Here is a 19,547-nt window from a genome sequence, read left to right as displayed (position 1 = left end):
TTGGCCGGTACTTTTGAATTCGTGAGACTGAAAAAAAAACATCATGTAAAATTATCTAGAATTAAGATGAAACTGAACGTGCTAAGTACTGGGATCTTAAAATACACCAAACGTCTAATTTAACAAGAAAACAACAACACTTAAAGAAAACATTATGTGAAATTAAACAGAATTCTCATGGTATCTAACATTAAGATGAAACTGAACGTGCTAAGTCCTGGGATCTTTAAATGCACCCAGCGTCTAATTTAGAAAGGAAAATGAAACAACAACACTTTTAAACAATTAACCTCAGTACCATGACGCCTTTTCATATTCATTCTTGTTACTATTTGGCGATTCTATACAGCTTCAGAAACTTATGTGGAGGATCAAAATAGTGAAGACTGTGGCCATTAATCTTCTGACTTTCGTATACCTTTCCTAATGTTAATAAAATCGTCTAATCACACCCAAAGTCATGGTAAAGATGCGTCCCAGTAATGAAGTGGTCAAGGATCCGCAATATGTAAGCAAACACAAAGAAAAACGTCAATTACTCGAAAAGTCTATGTAAGAACCTTCTGCTAACACTACCAGTCTCAATGCCATCCCTCGAAGTGGCCTGGTTTTGTACATTCAGTCAAAAGTCATGTAAGATTCCGAGTGCGTTTCCATTCTGTCCACCTTGCTCTTCTCAGCCTTCACGTCCTCGCATCTCCCGCCAGTGTCCCTATCATAAATGCTCTCCCTTGGTGTGTCTGTTTTCATGGGGGTGAGTTGCTACCTGGCTGCAGATAGCGGAGTTCGGGGTGACAAAGGCCATAAGTAAAATTCTTGTTGATTCTAAGACGACAGAACCAAGTATGTTTAGTATCGTGTCATCAGTTCCATATTAATTTTGGGATGTTTTTCACGATGATTGGAGGAAATTACTGATTACTGATGTGCTGCTGATATATCTTTGTTTACTGTTTATAGTGATTAACAATATACGGTTAAATAAAGCTTAGAAGTTGTTTGTTTCAATGAATGGCTTAAAAACTGAGAGAAAAGCTTAAACACGCTGGAAAAAAAGAGTGATACGTTAATTTATTTCTGACCCAAACTGGATACTATACTTTTATCAATAACCTTGTAATTCACTCATAGAACTTACGTTTAATTAATAGATCGTTGTTCGAATAGATAAAACAGAATAATAACAACAAATAAAAAGTTAGATAAAGCAATGCATACTAATTTGAGCTGTAAGGATAAAAAAAAAAAAAAAAAATTAGTAATCTTTCTCTACACCTTCCTCCTAAAACTCCACAGTACAGCTCGCCACAAACAACCTCGTAAGGATCATTAAGTCTGGTAGTGCTTGTCCTTCCTTTTGTTGTCTCGTAACCCACAAGAGGTGACAGTAAACGCTCAGAAAGAATGCAGTGGGCAAGGGAGAAAAGAGGGAAAACTCAAGGGAAATTCGGGAGAGGAGGGAAATAAGCGATCGTTTGGGTGAAAAATGGAATGCAGGTAGGAGAGAGGTAGGGAGAGGTAGGGAGAGAGAGAGAGAGAGAGAGGGCCTGGGAGAGTCTAGGAGGAGTTCACAATGGTTTTCAGAGTACCTGGGAGTAGTGAAAGAGAAAATTTGAGGTCTTTATGTGTGTGTGTGTGTGTGTGTGTGTGTGTGTGTGTGTGTGTGTGTGTGTGTGTGTGTGTGTGTGTGTGTGTGTGACGGAGAAAACCACAGATATATATTTGTAGGTAACTGCATTTTTAGAGGGAATAAAAGTGGCTCGGTGTGTATACTACGCATTTAAAGGGAAACAGAAACATGTGTATACCCGTACGCGTTATTTTAAAGAAACAGAATGAGTGTATAGAAAACCTTGCGTATTTTGGTGGAAAGATAAAAACAAGTGTATCCATATTTTGAAAGAAACGAGCAGATGTTACTTGTATTTTTCATTTTTGGAGAATCAGAGCCGTTTGTTATCTGTTTATCTTTAGAAGAGATGGAGAAAGGAACATATATTATGTAAATTTTGGGGATGGGAATGTATGTGTATTTGTGCACGTGTATATAAGTGTCACAGATTAATATAGCGACAGCAGTGTGGGCGGGGTGGCAAAGTGGAGCGAGGCAGGGAAGGAGGTTGGCTCGTTGGCTGGCTGGCTGGGTAGGTGGCTGGCTGTCTGGCTGGCTGCTTGTGTGATGAAGTTATTTGCGACATGGAAATGAAGATGAGAGAGCAAGATTGAGGTTAAAGAATAAAGTGGAACCTCATGCTGCAGAAATTCAGTCTTGCTTTGTGGTGTTTGGGTCGCAGAGAGAGAGAGAGAGAGAGAGAGAGAGAGAGAGAGAGAGAGAGAGAGAGAGAGTAGAAGACAACAGGATTACAAGAGATTAGAAACATTAACAAACCTTGAGATCCTTCCTTAAACTGTTTGATCTCCTTACTAATACTACCACTACTACTACTACTACTACTACTACTACTACTACTACTACTACTAAATAAACTAAAGTATTAAATAAATGTACCTTACTGCATTAAAGAAGAGGTGAGGTTTACGTTTTCCATTGTGTGTAGAGGAAAGTATAAATGGTATTGCGTTGAGTGAATATTTCATCGTATTTGCAAACCTCCTCACCTTTAGCGTTTGGGCAAAATGTTCTTCTATTTTTATTTTCTTCTAATACTTTTTGCCAGGTATAAAAGTTGTAGATTTTATCATTACACTACTACTACTACTACTACTACTACTACTACTACTACTATGAAGAAAGGAGGGCGCCATTGTTCATAAACTGTAATGAAAGCTTACGTTCAAGAATATAATGTTACCAGCGACGCGTAAAAGAACAGAGAGAGAGAGAGAGAGAGAGAGAGAGAGAGAGAGAGAGAGAGAGAGAAGAAAGGAGGTCATGTGGCTCATAATTATTCAGGAGTGTGGGTGGAGTGCAGTATGACACGACACATGGAGTTAAGTGGAGGAAAAATAATGCAGATACTGACTCCTCTAGCTGGATGACTGAGACGGCGAATAGAGGACAGGTAATGAATAAGCGACGGACAATAAGGAAAAAGGCGATAATAAGAAAAAATAATAGAGGTGCTGACTCTTCTAGCTTGATAACTGACGGCGAGAACAGGACAGGTAATGAAACGACTAGAAATTAAGGGAAAGAATAGACAAAAAAGAGACGGTGCACAGATAAATGGTGATGATTTAACGAGGGACACTAAGGAAAGAGGAGACAGCGAAAATAAAATGGTTCAAAACAGTTTACAAGAAGAAATATGATGCCATTACTGATTTTTCTAGCTCGATGACTGACGGTGTACAGAGAGAAGGTAAAGGAGACAGCAAGAATAATATGATCCAAAACAGTTTACCAAGGAGAAGAAATATAATACAGATACTGAATCTTCTATAGCTTGATGGCTGAAACGGTGTACAGAGAGAAGGTAATGATTAAGCTAGAGAATTTAAGGAAAAAGGAGACAGTAAGAATAATATGATCCAAAACAGTTTACCAAGGAGATGAAATATAATGTAGGTACAGAATCTTCTAACTTGATGACTGAAACGGTGTACAGAGAGAAGGTAATGATTAAGCTAGTGAATTTAAGGAAAGAGAAGATAAAAAGAGTATCATGATTCAAAACAGTTTACAAAAGGGAAAAAAATATAATGCAAGTACAGAATCTTCTAGTTCGATAACTGGCGGTGGTATATAGAGAAGGTAATGATTAAGCTAAGATAAGGAAAGAGAAGACAATGAGAGTTATATGATTCAAAACAGTTTACAAAAGAGAAGGAAAATAATGCAACTTTAGAATCTTCTAGCTTGATAACTGGCGGTGGTACAGTGGAACCATGCGTGCTTTGGGGTCCGAGGGGTCTCCAAGTGCACGGGCTAGAATCCTGTCCTCGGTCTGAGTGTAGGTTGGGCTTCCTCATTCGGGGTAACGGTTTCCTAGCGAATGGGCTTTGAGATAGGAGGTACCATAAAAAGTATCCCCTTTAGCCCAGAAATTCCCGTGAATAGAAAAAAAAAGGTAAAGATTAAGATAAAATAAGGAAAGGAAGACAATGAGAGTAATATGATTGAAAACAGTTTACCAAGGAGAAGAAAATGGTGCAGGATCAGAATCTTTATACAGGGCGATTGAGACAGTGTATAGAGGAAAGGTGATGACTTAACTTGGAAAACTAAGGAAAGAAGGGCCAATTAGAGTAATGTAATTCAAAACAGTCCAGTACATTGAAGAAAAAAGATAATGTAGTATGATTGAGACTGTGAAAAGAGGAAAGGTAATGATTTTGTCCACATTTCTTCCCTGTTTCCTTTACTTGCTTTTATTACCTTCGCTTGTTCGTCTCTTCCTCCTCATCCTTCTCACTTTCATCCTTTATTTCTGTGCTCTCCTCTTTCATTTCTGTGTTCTTCTGTCTCACCCTTTAATCGTCACCCTAGTAAGTTGTATGGACTTCCGTTGTATACGAGACTGAGAATATTTTGATTTAAGAAACATTGTATTGATGAAGGCCAATCACATATCATTCAGTAACTTATCATTTCTTGTTAGCAATACGGGAAATAGGTAAGAAAAAAAAATAAATCAGAAAAATTAACGCAAGAATATAACAACAATTTAGTTTTGTGAAGGTGAGAACGATTGTTTATGAAATAATTAGTGAAAACGAGACCCATTTCGTTAACTTACTTGGTAGGGAGATGAAAAACAGTGATGAGAGGGAATAAATGGTGGGGAGGCAGGGAAGTGGAGGCAGAGATGGGGAGAAATGGATGAAGGGGAGATAGGGGTGAAGGAAAATACGTATAGGAGGAGGCAGGGACACCACAGTGGAGGGTGGAGGACGGGGATGTGTAGAGGAAACAGGGACGTCATGGCATGGTGTAGGGGTGTAGGGGTGTAGGTAGAGACAGGGGTTGTAGAGGGACAGGGTGTAGGCGTGGTGTTTGTTATTCTGTCTGCTGGTTCTACTCGTTTGTCGTTTAAAGGGACCGAGCGAGGCGTGAGTTGCTGAGGGGTAAGAGGGAGGGGGGTTGGGGAACCTATAGGAAGGGGAGGAGGAGTGGGGTGGTGGTGGAGTGTTGGGGGCGGAGGGGAGCGATGGAGTGCTGGGGGGGGCGGTGCTTAGCTTGTTAACCTCTCGTCGTCATCGCCCGGCCACCTGCATGTATGTGTGTGTGTGTGTGTGTGTGTGTGTGTGTGTGTGTGTGTGTGTGTGTGTGTGCGAGGAAAACAGGATAATACTATACACATAAGCAATATTATCTCCCTGCAGTGCGCTCTCTCTCTCTCTCTCTCTCTCTCTCTCTCTCCGTCTCTCTCTCTTCTCTCCTCTCTAAAGTCATTTATCCCGCCCTCGTTTCCTCTACATCTTCCTCCTCCTCCTCCTCCTCCTCTCGCCAGTCTCATGTAAACCACTTTCTCTCTCTCTCTCTCTCTCTCTCTCTCTCTCTCTCTCTCTCTCCTCTTTCCTTTCTTCTCTTTTCCTCTCCAACTTTTCCTCCAGCACTTTACTCTTTCCTGCTCTCCTTTCTTCTTTCTCCTCCTCCTCCTTCTCCTCTTTCCTTCGCTTCAGTGACGTTTGTGCGAATTTCATGCTTCACTAAAACTAGGACAGCTGCATAACCTACTAATCTCTCTCTCTCTCTCTCTCTCTCTCTCTCTCCACACTTAAAGCACTCCTTCATGCGTATTTTGTCCTTTCCTTGGCCGAATGACTGGGCCGAGGTCACGTGATGGGCTGACGAGCGGCTACTGGAAGGCGGAGTAAGGAGAGGAACGGAGCGACAAGGTGGCCAGGAGAGGACGAGAAACATGGGACGGGAAGCAGAGGCAGGACTTGCTTGGGATTCATCGGTTGTATTTTCTTGCTTACGTATGCGCTGTGAGGGACGGTGATGGTGATGGTGGTGGTGGTGGTGGTGGTGGTGGTGGTTCAGGTATATGTTAAAGGTTATGTTCTATAGAAGTAAGTTTTTAATTTTTTTTTTTAAGTTGCAAGGGTTTTCAAGGTCGTTTTGGTGATTTTAGGTATAGTTTTTCAAGACTCCTGTATCACCATTATAGAAAACACTCAAAGCCAAACTAATCTTCTCTGTAACCGATTAAAACTGTCCCCATGCTAAGTTCGAAGCGTTCTTGACTGGAGGAGTAATAAAATGCCACGTAGTTCAAATAATTACTAAGATTTATTCGTCTTCAACAGGATCACAGTCATAAAAACCTGGAATATTTCGGGAGAGCTAGAACTGCGCCACACACAGGCACACGCACAGACACAGTAATAAAGAGAAGGAAGGAAGGAAGGAAATGGAGGAAAGGAGTGAATAGTTAAGAAAAGGAAGGAAAGAACAAGACCGACAGAAGGAAATATAATGAAAGGGGAAGGTAGAGAGATAAAGGGAAGGATTGAAGGAAGGGAACAAGGAAATTGAGCGATTAATGAAATGAAAGGAAGAGGGAAGTAAGAAAGGAATGAGATTTAGTGAAGGAAAGAACGGGAGAAAGGAAGGGAGAGAGAAAGAGAAGGGAGATAGAAGGAATGGACGGACTGTATGAATTAAGGAAAGTGAGGAGATACTGCCGAGACTGAAGGAACAAGGGAATGAAGGAATGAACGAAAGGCTAATAAAAGAAATGAAGTAGAGTAATAAGAAAAAAAATGGAGAGGAAGGAATTAAGTAAAAATAAATTATAGCATATCCTTATCGATTATAGGTTGTAAATACACACACACACACACACACACACGCAGGTGGCGGATACAAAAGTTTAGAAAATTATGGAAACTTTATTCATTCTGTCCACGTTCAAAGTTCAACAATCCATTTTTACGTGGAAAAGCAAGAACGATCTTCCGAACACACCGATACATTACATAGCCGTTCGTGTCACGTTCGTGTTAATGTCCTGACTGGCAGTATTACAATCAGTGGCGATTAATATTAGTACGATGGCGATTACTATTTAACGCCCTGGAGATTATTTACAACTCATGAATATTACCAAACACTGGAGGTTACTTACAACTGATGAATATTACCTAACACCTGGAAATTACTTACAACTGATCATTATTTTTACACAACGCTCTGGCGATCACTGTCCCTAGCACTCTGGTTATCACTATCATCCAACACTGTTACAAGCGGAAAGTTGGCGAGAGGACAAATCACCATTCACCAGCCCTTGTTCTCGCTCGCGGTCACCAAGCAGCCACTTGTCCACAGCGGCGCCTTCAAGCAGCGGGTCACACACTTCCTGCTGTGATCAAGAAAAAAAAATTAGTATCTTTTGTTAAGGATGGGTAATCAATGTGTGTTCAGTATGACAGCCAGGTCCCCCTCGCCGAGGCGAGTACTAGCCCCTCGAGGGGGGGGTGTCACAGTGGCCAGCTGCTCATTGTCGCCTGGTTTTGATTAATCCATTCAGTACCAATGCGTCAGGGTGATGGGAATTATGAATACCATTACTGAATTTCCATTTAGGTGTGAAAAAAATTACTCCTATGCCATAATATTAATTTGCTCTATTCTGACTAACACTTGAGGAATTCATAGTTTGGTAATTGCCTTTAGTACTGAATGGGTTAATGCAAGGCCGGTTAATATGTACTCCGCAATGTTACCACGTCTGTGGAAGGCAGGGAAAATTAGTTAGCAGCTGTAGGGGAAGAAAGTTAGTAGCTGTAGGGGAAGAAAATTAATTAGCACCTGTAGGGAAAGAAAGTTAGCAGCTGTAGGGGAAGGAAATTAATTAGCACCTGTAGGGGAAAAAAGTTAGCAGCTGTAGGGGAAGAAAATTAATTAGCACCTGTAGGGGAAGAAAGTTAGCAGCTGTAGGGGAAGGAAATTAATTAGCACCTGTAGGGGAAGAAAGTTAGCAGCTGTAGGGGAAGGAAATTAATTAGCACCTGTAGGGGAAGGAAATCAATTAGCACCTGTAGGGGAAGGAAATTAATTAGCACCTGTAGGGGAAGAAGGTTAGTAGCTGTAGGGGAAGGAAATTAATTAGCACCTGTAGGGGAAGAAAGTTAGCACCTATAGGGGAAAAATTAATTAGCACCTGTATGGAAAGAAAGTTAGCAGCTGTAGGGGAAGGAAATTAATTAGCACCTGTAGGGAAAGAAAGTTAGCAGCTGTAGGGGAAGGAAATTAATTAGCACCTGTAGGGAAAGAAAGTTAGCAGCTGTAAGGGAAGGAAACTAATTAGCACCTGTAGGGGAAGAAAGTTAGCAGCTGTAGGGGAAAGAAATTAATTAGCACCTGTATGGAAAGAAAGTTAGCAGCTGTAGGGGAAGGAAATTAATTAGCACCTGTAGGGGAAAGAAATTAATTAGCACCTGTATGGAAAGAAAGTTAGCAGCTGTAGGGGAAGGAAATTAATTAGCACCTGTAGGGGAAGAAAGTTAGCAGCTGTAGGGGAAAAAAAAATAATTAGCACCTGTATGGAAAGAAAGTTAGCAGCTGTAGGGGAAAGAAATTAATTAGCACCTGTAGGGGGAAGAAAGTTAGTAGCTGTAGGGGAAAAAATTAATTAGCACCTGTAGGGGGAAGAAAGTTAGTAGCTGTAGGGGAAGGAAATTAATTAGCACCTGTAGGGGGAAGAAAGTTAGCAGCTGTAGGGGAAGGAAATCAATTAGCACCTGTAGGGGAAGAAAGTTAGCAGCTGTAGGGGAAGGAAATTAATTAGCACCTGTAGGGAAAGAAAGTTAGCAGCTGTAGGGGAAGGAAATTAATTAGCACCTGTATGGAAAGAAAGTTAGCAGCTGTAGGGGAAGGAAATCAATTAGCACCTGTAGGGGAAGAAAGTTAGCAGCTGTAGGGGAAAAAATTAATTAGCACCTGTAGGGAAAGGAAAGTTAATTAACACCTGTTGGGGAAGATGATAATTAAAGCACCTGTAAGAATCGCGTCTCACCTTTATCCATGGTTTCCTTCCGCAGAATGCATTGTGGTGTGGCAGTTTCCATCTCCTGAACATCAGTATCTTTATTTTTGCTGCTATTTGAAAGTATCGATTGGCCCATCACTACTCAGGCACAGAGCGTCACTTCTTTCTTGCAATCTCCCCAAGACAACTCCTTCATAACGCTGCAAATAAAAAAAAAAAAAAAAAATCCCATTAGCAACATAAAAGCGTAAATACAGTGACAGAAGATTTTTCATACTGCATAACTATACTTACCAACTACAAACTGGCCTCCTTTGCGACCTCTTCACTTCTGCACGCCTCTATTTTAGTCCAGTTTCTTCACTCCGCCGCTGGTGTCGCCTCCTACTCTTGGTCAAGCTGTGGAATAATCTACAGGAGGCATTATTGTGATGTATCTGAAAGGCAAAGGGGGTTAGTAGCCTAGCAGCCTAACATCCTATCACCCTAACGTCCTAGGAACAGAACTCTCCTTATCTTGATCGACGAGGTGCTCCAGCGCTGTCCCACGCTGTCCCGCGATGAGCTGTACATGGTACTTACCTGTGAACAAAGAAATTGATTATTAGAAGTGTTTCTTTAACCGTTAAGTGCAATTGTCGTAATTAATTGCATCAGTTTTAAAAGACCACGGAAATAAGTTAATGTGGGTGTCTTTTTTTCTTTGTGGTCTCTTAACAACCGAACAATCGTAAGGGTGAAGAAAACTGAACGCAAAACGCAAATCCGCAGAGGCAGCTTACCAAATAGATGAGTAGGCCACGATGAGGAGAATAGCGAAGACTTGCTCATTCGAAAGCACACGCAAACACACGCTAACACTCGCAACACAACGTATGATCTACTCGGACCGCCGCCGGAAAGGATCTGCGTCGAAGTGCGTGCTCTACCCTGCCTGCTCAGTTCTCTTAGCGTCCTCTGGTGCAGCTGTCTCCGAATGCGTGACTGATTCTTTTCCACAAACTCATCTATAATTCATTCCTTCCCGTTTTCTTCCCCACTACATTAGGTAAAGTGAAGAGTGTGTGGTACTGTATGCATATATGTGTTAAAAGAAGCAGAGGAGTGAGAAAGAATACAAAAAATGAATACTGATTGCCATATTTGATTCATTCTTTCGAACAAATCATGCCGGCTTCCTAGCTCCATGTGCCCCTTCCCCATCTCTCTCCTATTCCCCCATCAACAAGTGACTTCCCCTCCTCTTCCCCTTCCCTTTTACTTTGCTAGACGGTTTCCCCCCTTTGTGGTTTCCCTATCGTGTCATTCCCCCTTTTCCTCCCCCATCACGCCACTCTCTCTCCTTTGATGGGTTCTTATTGAGTTGAAAATGTACGGTGTTCATATTAGGTCTCCTGTCATATGGTCCAGCTACAACATTAGTCCTGGTCTTGTTTATCACTAGAATTTTGCGTTATGTAGATATTTAGTTTAGGATTAAGCTAGTTTACTTCAACTGACGCGCTCATATTAATACACGCGAATCTCTCTCCTTATCCTGATCGTTGAGTGTGCTTCGAGGTTGTTTCGGTGTCATATCTCACTACTTCGATCAAATTATAGTGGTGGTCATTGGGATATCGAGGTAAGTTTTAATAACAATTTTGTAACACTGACTGAACAATATCAGTGAGAACGTAGTTAATATAATCTCTGTTGTCTAGTCACGAGAGAATAAAAGGTTCTAGATACACGCCTTACCGGATCTCAACCACTCGCTGTTCACTTTCGAAGCGCCGAGACTCGTTATGTAGACTCTTTGCTCGTTCTCGATTGAAATGCGCCTCCTGTTCTTGTTCTTGTTTTCGTTCTTCTTCTCATGAATTCATGAGATGCTGATATAATGTTGTACGAAGAAGAGGAAAGAACATGAATAATTAAAGAACAGTGATAAGAGAGAGAGAGAGAGAGAGAGAGAGAGAGAGAGAGAGAGAGTTGTTTGATTAATTTATTGCACTTTCGCGCCAGTCTACAGAAATACATTAAATACAATAAATTTGGTGACATAATTATGAGCTATACAAAAAAGAAAACAAGATGCTTGTACATGATTACATAATGAATCAAGCATTGAGAAAAAAAAACTAGTAACAACAAAAAACAAGATGTATAATTTCGTAAAGAAGCAGTGGACAAAAAAAAAAAAAAAAAAAAGATGAGCTATTTACAACAAAAGGCAAGATGAAAATACATGGATATATGAGGGACGGTTAGTGAACAAAAAAAAAAAAAAATGAGTACATAACGAAGCAGTAAAAAAAAAAAAAAAACTAGAGCCGACATCTACGTATGTGTTGAAAAAGTAGAATAGTGAGAGGAATAAAAAAAAAAAAAAAAAAAATATATATATATATATATATATATATATATATATATATATATATATATATATATATATATATATATATATATATATATGATAATGAACATCTCATTTGATTCAGCCTCCAGCTATCCGTCCCTGTCTCGTTCCCATTCCCCCTACCAACAACTGGTTACCCCCCCTCCCTCTCTACTACCTTTCCTCTAATGCACTGTTCTTCAACCTTTTTTCCATCATGACCCAGCCTTATTTTATATACTTCCTTCAGGACTCAGCACGTTTAATCATTAGACGTAGCTTTGATATGGAAACTTAATTCACACACACAATATTACTACTACTACTACTACTACTACTACTACTACTACTACTGCTACGTCTGACTTCTTGTTCATGTATCTATTTGTGATGTGGGGACCCAGTGAAAAATAGCACGTGATCCAGTGTTGAGTCACGATCCTGTGATTTTAACGCTGCTGGACGGTCGCCTCTTTTCTCCCACCTCCATTCGTTGCTGACTTCCTCCTCCTCTGTCGCAGTGGTCTTCCTTGACTGGTTCTTATTGAGTTAATAATGTCTGTGTTCTTGTTAGATCGGCTGCCATCTGACCAGCCACAACGGTAATGATATTTTTCTTTATAACGAAGCATTTTGAGTTAAGTAAATATTTGAATAGGATAAGCTACTCTATTTCATTGGAAGCGGTGAACACTCGGTAAACGGAACTCATTAAATATAGTTTTGGGTAAACCAATCTCTTTTTGCTAACTGAGCTTCACCTCTTCAGTACTGGGACACATTTTTACCTCGACATTTGTTTACGATTAGACCATTTTACTGGCCTTATGAATGGTCTATAGAGGTCAGAAGATTAAAGGCCGCAGTCATCACTATTTTAATTCCCTACACAAGTTCCTGAAGTTATCTAGTTTAGTGTAGTGCGGTGGTGAATGCGTCACTTGCCTCCCTCTCTCTTCGTCTCATAGCAACACTTACCAACACAGCAACACAGCGTCCCTTCCTTGTTTGGTGAGTGCAGCACAGTAAAAAGTTTTCCTATTTCATCTATATTACTATTTATATTACAGCACTTTCTCCGTTTAATAGGGGGGGGGCGGTGCTTAGCTTGTTAACCTCTTCCAAATGCGTGTGTGTGTGTGTGTGTGTGTGTGTGTGTGTGTGTGTGTACTGAGGAGAACAGGGTGATATTATATACATAAGCGATATCATCTCTCTGCAATGCGTATTTTTTTTTTTTCTCTCTCTCTCTCTCTCTCTATCTCTCTCTCTCTCTCTCTCCACACTTAAAGCACTCCTTCATGCGTATTTTGTCCTTTCCTTGGCCGAATGACTGGGCCGAGGTCACGTGATGGGCTGACGAGCGGCTACTGGAAGGCTGAGTAAGGAGAGGAACGGAGCGACAAGGTGGCCAGGAGAGGACGAGAAACATGGGACGGGAAGCAGAGGCAGGACTTGCTTGGGATTCATCGGTTGTATTTTCTTGCTTACGTATGCGCTGCGAGGGACGGTGATGGTGGTGGTGGTGGTGGTGGTGGTGGTTCAGGTATATGTTAAAGGTTATGTTCTATAGAAGTAAGTTTTTAATTTTTTTTTTGAGTTGCACGGGTTTTCAAGGTCGTTTTGGTGATTTTAGGTATAGTTTTTCAAGACTCCTGTATCACCATTATAGAAAACACTCAAAGCCAAACTAATCTTCTCTGTAACCGATTAAAACTGTCCCCATGCTAAGTTCGAAGCGTTCTTGACTGGAGGAGTAATAAAATGCCACGTAGTTCAAATAATTACCAAGATTTATTCGTCTTCAACAGGATCACAGTCATAAAAACCTGGAATATTTCGGGAGAGCTAGAACTGCGCCACACACAGGCACACGCACAGACACAGTAATAAAGAGAAGGAAGGAAGGAAGGAAATGGAGGAAAGGAGTGAATAGTTAAGAAAAGGAAGGAAAGAACAAGACCGACAGAAGGAAATATAATGAAAGGGGAAGGTAGAGAGATAAAGGGAAGGAATGAAAGAAGGGAACAAGGAAATTGAGCGATTAATGAAATGAAAGGAAGAGGGAAGTAAGAAAGGAATGAGATTTAGTGAAGGAAAGAACGGGATAAAGGAAGGGAGAGAGAAAGAGAAGGGAGATAGAAGGAATGGACGGACTGTATGAATTAAGGAAAGTGAGGAGATACTGCCGAGACTGAAGGAACAAGGGAATGAAGGAATGAACGAAAGGCTAATAAAAGAAATGAAGTAGAGTAATAAGAAAAAAAATGGAGAGGAAGGAATTAAGTAAAAATAAATTATAGCATATCCTTATCGATTATAGGTTGTAAATACACACACACACACACACACAAACACACACACACAGGTGGCGGATACAAAAGTTTAGAAAATTATGGAAACTTTATTCATTCTGTCCACGTTCAAAGTTCAACAATCCATTTTTACGTGGAAAAGCAAGAACGATCTTCCGAACACACCGATACATTACATAGCCGTTCGTGTCACGTTCGTGTTAATGTCCTGACTGGCAGTATTACAATCAGTGGCGATTAATATTAGTACGATGGCGATTACTATTTAACGCCCTGGAGATTATTTACAACTCATGAATATTACCAAACACTGGAGGTTACTTACAACTGATGAATATTACCTAACACCTGGAAATTACTTACAACTGATCATTATTTTTACACAACGCTCTGGCGATCACTGTCTCTAGCACTCTGGTTATCACCATCGTCCAACACTGTTACAAGCGGAAAGTTGGCGAGAGAACAAATCACCATTCACCAGCTCTTGTTCTCGCTCGTGGTCACCAAGCAGCCACTCGTCCACAGCGGCGCCTTCACCAAGCAGCGGGTCACACACTTCCTGCTGTGATCAAGAAAAAAAATCAGTATCTTGTTAATTAAGGATGGGTAATCAATGTGTGTTCAGTATGACAGCCAGGTCCCCCTCGCCGAGGCGAGTACTAGCCCCTCGAGGGGGGGGTGTCACAGTGGCCAGCTGCTCATTGTCGCCTGGTTTTGATTAATCCATTCAGTACCAATGCGTCAGGGTGATGGGAATTATGAATACCATTACTGAATTTCCATTTAGGTGTGAAAAAAATTACTCCTATGCCATAATATTAATTTGCTCTATTCTGACTAACACTTGAGGAATTCATAGTTTGGTAATTGCCTTTAGTACTGAATGGGTTAATGCAAGGCCGGTTAATATGTACTCCGCAATGTTACCACGTCTGTGGAAGGCAGGGAAAATTAGTTAGCAGCTGTAGGGGAAGAAAGTTAGTAGCTGTAGGGGAAGGAAATCAATTAGCACCTGTAGGGGAAAAAAGTTAGCTGCTGTAGGGGAAGAAAATTAATTAGCACCTGTAGGGGAAGAAAATTAATTAGCACCTGTAGGGGAAGAAAGTTAGCAGCTGTAGGGGAAAGAAATTAATTAGCACCTGTATGGAAAGAAAGTTAGCAGCTGTAGGGGAAAGAAATTAATTAGCACCTGTAGGGGAAGAAAATTAATTAGCACCTGTAGGGGAAGAAAATTAATTAGCACCTGTAGGGGAAGAAAGTTAGCAGCTGTAGGGGAAGGAAATCAATTAGCACCTGTAGGGGAAAAAAGTTAGCTGCTGTAGGGGAAGAAAATTAATTAGCACCTGTAGGGGAAGAAAGTTAGCAGCTGTAGGGGAAAGAAATTAATTAGCACCTGTATGGAAAGAAAGTTAGCAGCTGTAGGGGAAGGAAATTAATTAGCACCTGTAGGGGAAGAAAGTTAGCAGCTGTAGGGGAAAGAAATTAATTAGCACCTGTATGGAAAGAAAGTTAGCAGCTGTAGGGGAAGGAAATTAATTAGCACCTGTAGGGGAAGAAAGTTAGCAGCTGTAGGGGAAAAAAAATAATTAGCACCTGTATGGAAAGAAAGTTAGCAGCTGTAGGGGAAGGAAATTAATTAGCACCTGTAGGGGGAAGAAAGTTAGTAGCTGTAGGGGAAAAAATTAATTAGCACCTGTAGGGGGAAGAAAGTTAGTAGCTGTAGGGGAAGGAAATTAATTAGCACCTGTAGGGGGAAGAAAGTTAGCAGCTGTAGGGGAAGGAAATTAATTAGCACCTGTAGGGAAAGGAAAGTTAATTAACACCTGTTGGGGAAGATGATAATTAAAGCAACTAAGAATCGCGTCTCACCTTTATCCATGGTTTCCTTCCGCAGAATGCATTGTGGTGTGGCAGTTTCCATCTCCTGAACATCAGTATCTTTATTTTTGCTGCTATTTGAAAGTATCGATTGGCCCATCACTACTCAGGCACAGAGCGTCACTTCTTTCTTGCAATCTCCCCAAGACAACTCCTTCATAACGCTGCAAATAAAAAAAAAAAAAAAAAATCCCATTAGCAACATAAAAGCGTAAATACAGTGACAGAAGATTTTCATACTGCATAACTATACTTACCAACTACAAACTGGCCTCCTTTGCGACCTCTTCACTTCTGCACGCCTCTATTTTAGTCCAGTTTCTTCACTCCGCCGCTGGTGTCGCCTCCTACTCTTGGTCAAGCTGTGGAATAATCTACAGGAGGCATTATTGTGATGTATCTGAAAGGCAAAGGGGGTTAGTAGCCTAGCAGCCTAACATCCTATCACCCTAACGTCCTAGGAACAGAACTCTCCTTATCTTGATCGACGAGGTGCTCCAGCGCTGTCCCACGCTGTCCCGCGATGAGCTGTACATGGTACTTACCTGTGAACAAAGAAATTGATTATTAGAAGTGTTTCTTTAACCGTTAAGTGCAATTGTCGTAATTAATTGCATCAGTTTTAAAAGACCACGGAAATAAGTTAATGTGGGTGTCTTTTTTTCTTTGTGGTCTCTTAACAACCGAACAATCGTAAGGGTGAAGAAAACTGAACGCAAAACGCAAATCCGCAGAGGCAGCTTACCAAATAGATGAGTAGGCCACGATGAGGAGAATAGCGAAGACTTGCTCATTCGAAAGCACACGCAAACACACGCTAACACTCGCAACACAACGTATGATCTACTCGGACCGCCGCCGGAAAGGATCTGCGTCGAAGTGCGTGCTCTACCCTGCCTGCTCAGTTCTCTTAGCGTCCTCTGGTGCAGCTGTCTCCGAATGCGTGACTGATTCTTTTCCACAAACTCATCTATAATTCATTCCTTCCCGTTTTCTTCCCCACTACATTAGGTAAAGTGAAGAGTGTGTGGTACTGTATGCATGTATGTGTTAAAAGAAGCAGAGGAGTGAGAAAGAATACAAAAAATGAATACTGATTGCCATATTTGATTCATTCTTTCGAACAAATCATGCCGGCTTCCTAGCTCCATGTGCCCCTTCCCCATCTCTCTCCTATTCCCCCATCAACAAGTGACTTCCCCCTCCCTCTTCCCCCTTCCCTTTTACTTTGCTAGACGGTTTCCCCCCTTTGTGGTTTCCCTATCGTGTCATTCCCCCTTTTCCTCCCCCATCACGCCACTCTCTCTCCTTTGATTGGTTCTTATTGAGTTGAAAATGTACGGTGATCATATTAGGTCTCCTGTCATAATGGTCCAGCTACAACATTAGTCCTGGTCTTGTTTATCACTAGAATTTTGCGTTATGTAGATATTTAGTTTAGGATTAAGCTAGTTTACTTCAACTGACGCGCTCATATTAATACACGCGAATCTCTCTCCTTATCCTGATCGTTGAGTGTGCTTCGAGGTTGTTTCGGTGTCATATCTCACTACTTCGATCAAATTATAGTGGTGGTCATTGGGATATCGAGGTAAGTTTTAATAACAATTTTGTAACACTGACTGAACAATATCAGTGAGAACGTAGTTAATATAATCTCTGTTGTCTAGTCACGAGAGAATAAAAGGTTCTAGATACACGCCTTACCGGATCTCAACCACTCGCTGTTCACTTTCGAAGCGCCGAGACTCGTTATGTAGACTCTTTGCTCGTTCTTGATTAAAATGCGCCTCCTGTTCTTGTTCTTGTTTTCGTTCTTCTTCTTCTCATGAATTCATGAGATGCTGATGTAATGTTGTACGAAGAAGAGGAAAGAACATGAATAATTAAAGAACAGTGATAAAAGAGAGAGAGAGAGAGAGAGAGAGAGAGAGAGAGAGAGAGAGAGAGTTGAGTTTGATTAATTTATTGCACTTTCGCGCCAGTCTACAGAAATACATTAGTCTAAATACAATAAATTTGGTGACATAATTATGAGCTATACAAAAAAGAAAACAAGATGCTTGTACATGATTACATAATGAATCAAGCATTGAGAAAAAAAACTAATAACAAAAGACAAGATGTATAATTTCGTAAAGAAGCAGTGGACAAAAAAAAAAAAAAAAAAAAGATGAGCTATTTACAACAAAAGGCAAGATGAAAATACATGGATATATGAGGGACGGTTAGTGAACAAAAAAAAAAAAAAAACATGAGTACATAACGAAGCAGTAAAAAAAAAAAAAAAAAAAAACTAGAGCCGACATCTACGTATGTGTTGAAAAAGTAGAATAGTGAGAGGGAATAAAAAAAAAATATATATATGATAATGAACATCTCATTTGATTCAGCCTCCAGCTATCCGTCCCTGTCTCGTTCCCATTCCCCCTACCAACAACTGGTTATCCCCACCCCCCACTCCCTCTCTCTACTACCTTTCCTCTAACGCACTGTTCTTCAACCTTTTTTCCATCATGACCCAGCCTTATTTTATATACTTCCTTCAGGACTCAGCACGTTTAATCATTAGACGTAGCTTTGATATGGAAACTTAATTCACACACACAATATTACTACTACTACTACTACTACTACTACTACTACTGCTGCTGCTACGTCTGACTTCTTGTTCATGTATCTATTTGTGATGTGGGGACCGAGTGAAAAATAGCTCGTGATCCAGTGTTGAGTCACGATCCTGTGATTTAAACGCTGCTGGACGGTCGCCTCTTTTCTCCCACCTCCATTCGTTGCTGACTTCCTCCTCCTCTGTCGCAGTGGTCTTCCTTGACTGGTTCTTATTGAGTTAATAATGTCTGTGTTCTTGTTAGATCGGCTGCCATCTGACCAGCCACAACGGTAATGATATTTTTCTTTATAACGAAGCATTTTGAGTTAAGTAAATATTTAAATAGGATTAAGCTACTCTACTTCATTGGAAGCGGTGATATTAGCACAGTGAACACTCGGTAAACGGAACTCATTAAATATAGTTTTGGGTAAACCAATCTCTTTTTGCTAACTGAGCTTCACCTCTTCAGTACTGGGACACATTTTTACCTCGACATTTGTTTACGATTAGACCATTTTACTGGCCTTATGAATGGTCTATAGAGGTCAGAAGATTAAAGGCCGCAGTCATCACTATTTTAATTCCCTACACAAGTTCCTGAAGTTATCTAGTTTAGTGTAGTGCGGTGGTGAATGCGTCACTTGCCTCCCTCTCTCTTCGTCTCATAGCAACACTTACCAACACAGCAACACAGCGTCCCTTCCTTGTTTGGTGAGTGCAGCACAGTAAAAAGTTATTCTATTTCATCTATATTACTATTTATATTACAGCACTTTCTCCGTTTAATAGGGGGGGGGGGGCGGTGCTTAGCTTGTTAACCTCTTCCAAATGCGTGTGTGTGTGTGTGTGTGTGTGTGTGTGTGTGTGTGTGTGTGTGTGTGTGTGTGTGTGTGTGTGTGTGTGTGTGTGTGTGTGTGTGTGTGTGTGTGTGTGTGTGTACTGAGGAGAACAGGGTGATATTATATACATAAGCGATATCATCTCTCTGCAATGCGTATTTTTTTCTCTCTCTCTCTCTCTCTCTCTCTCTCTCTCTCTCTCTCTCTCTCTCTCTCTCTCTCTCTCTCTCATTGCACAAGTTAAACAATGCATTGTAGGCTACATGAGGAAGCATTAATGATCTGAAGTGGCAGCATTGAGAGAGAGAGAGAGAGAGAGAGAGAGAGAGAGAGAGAGAGAGAGAGAGATAAATTAAGCTCGTGTCTCGTGAACAAGTTTGAAACATTTCGCTGACTCATCTCACAACTCCAAGCAAATTTTCAGTAGAAGTCATCGGTATTTTGAAGTACGTCTTAACATTAGTTCTGCACCATCACTGAGCAAGACTAATCAGAACGCAATAAAGGTAATCTCTTGTGTAGTCAGGAGAGATGGATGATGGATTTTGGTTTAGGCGCCGCAACATCAAGGGTCATCTGGCGCCGCTAGTCAGGAGAGATCAAAAGGTTCAAGAT

General features: G+C 40.9%; 1 protein-coding gene and 2 long non-coding RNA genes across 3 annotated transcripts in view; 1 reads left to right on the top strand and 2 right to left on the bottom strand.

Moving 5' to 3' along the window:
* LOC123504635 overlaps positions 1-19,547 on the top strand; it is a 383,953-nt gene that overhangs the window by 34,299 nt on the left and 330,107 nt on the right.
* Positions 8,635-9,950, bottom strand: LOC123504673. Its single transcript, XR_006674914.1, has 3 exons — positions 9,686-9,950; positions 9,198-9,485; positions 8,635-9,103 (listed from the first exon to the last, which is right to left on the bottom strand). It is a non-coding gene; the product is annotated as an uncharacterized LOC123504673 (long non-coding RNA).
* On the bottom strand, positions 14,979-16,463 carry LOC123504674. Its single transcript, XR_006674915.1, has 3 exons — positions 16,225-16,463; positions 15,737-16,024; positions 14,979-15,643 (listed from the first exon to the last, which is right to left on the bottom strand). It is a non-coding gene; the product is annotated as an uncharacterized LOC123504674 (long non-coding RNA).

Source organism: Portunus trituberculatus, chromosome 16 (genome assembly GCF_017591435.1).
Source record: "Portunus trituberculatus isolate SZX2019 chromosome 16, ASM1759143v1, whole genome shotgun sequence".
NCBI classification, from domain to species: domain Eukaryota; kingdom Metazoa; phylum Arthropoda; class Malacostraca; order Decapoda; family Portunidae; genus Portunus; species Portunus trituberculatus.
Note: the sequence above shows the minus strand (reverse complement) of the source record. Positions and strands in the feature narration are given on the sequence as shown.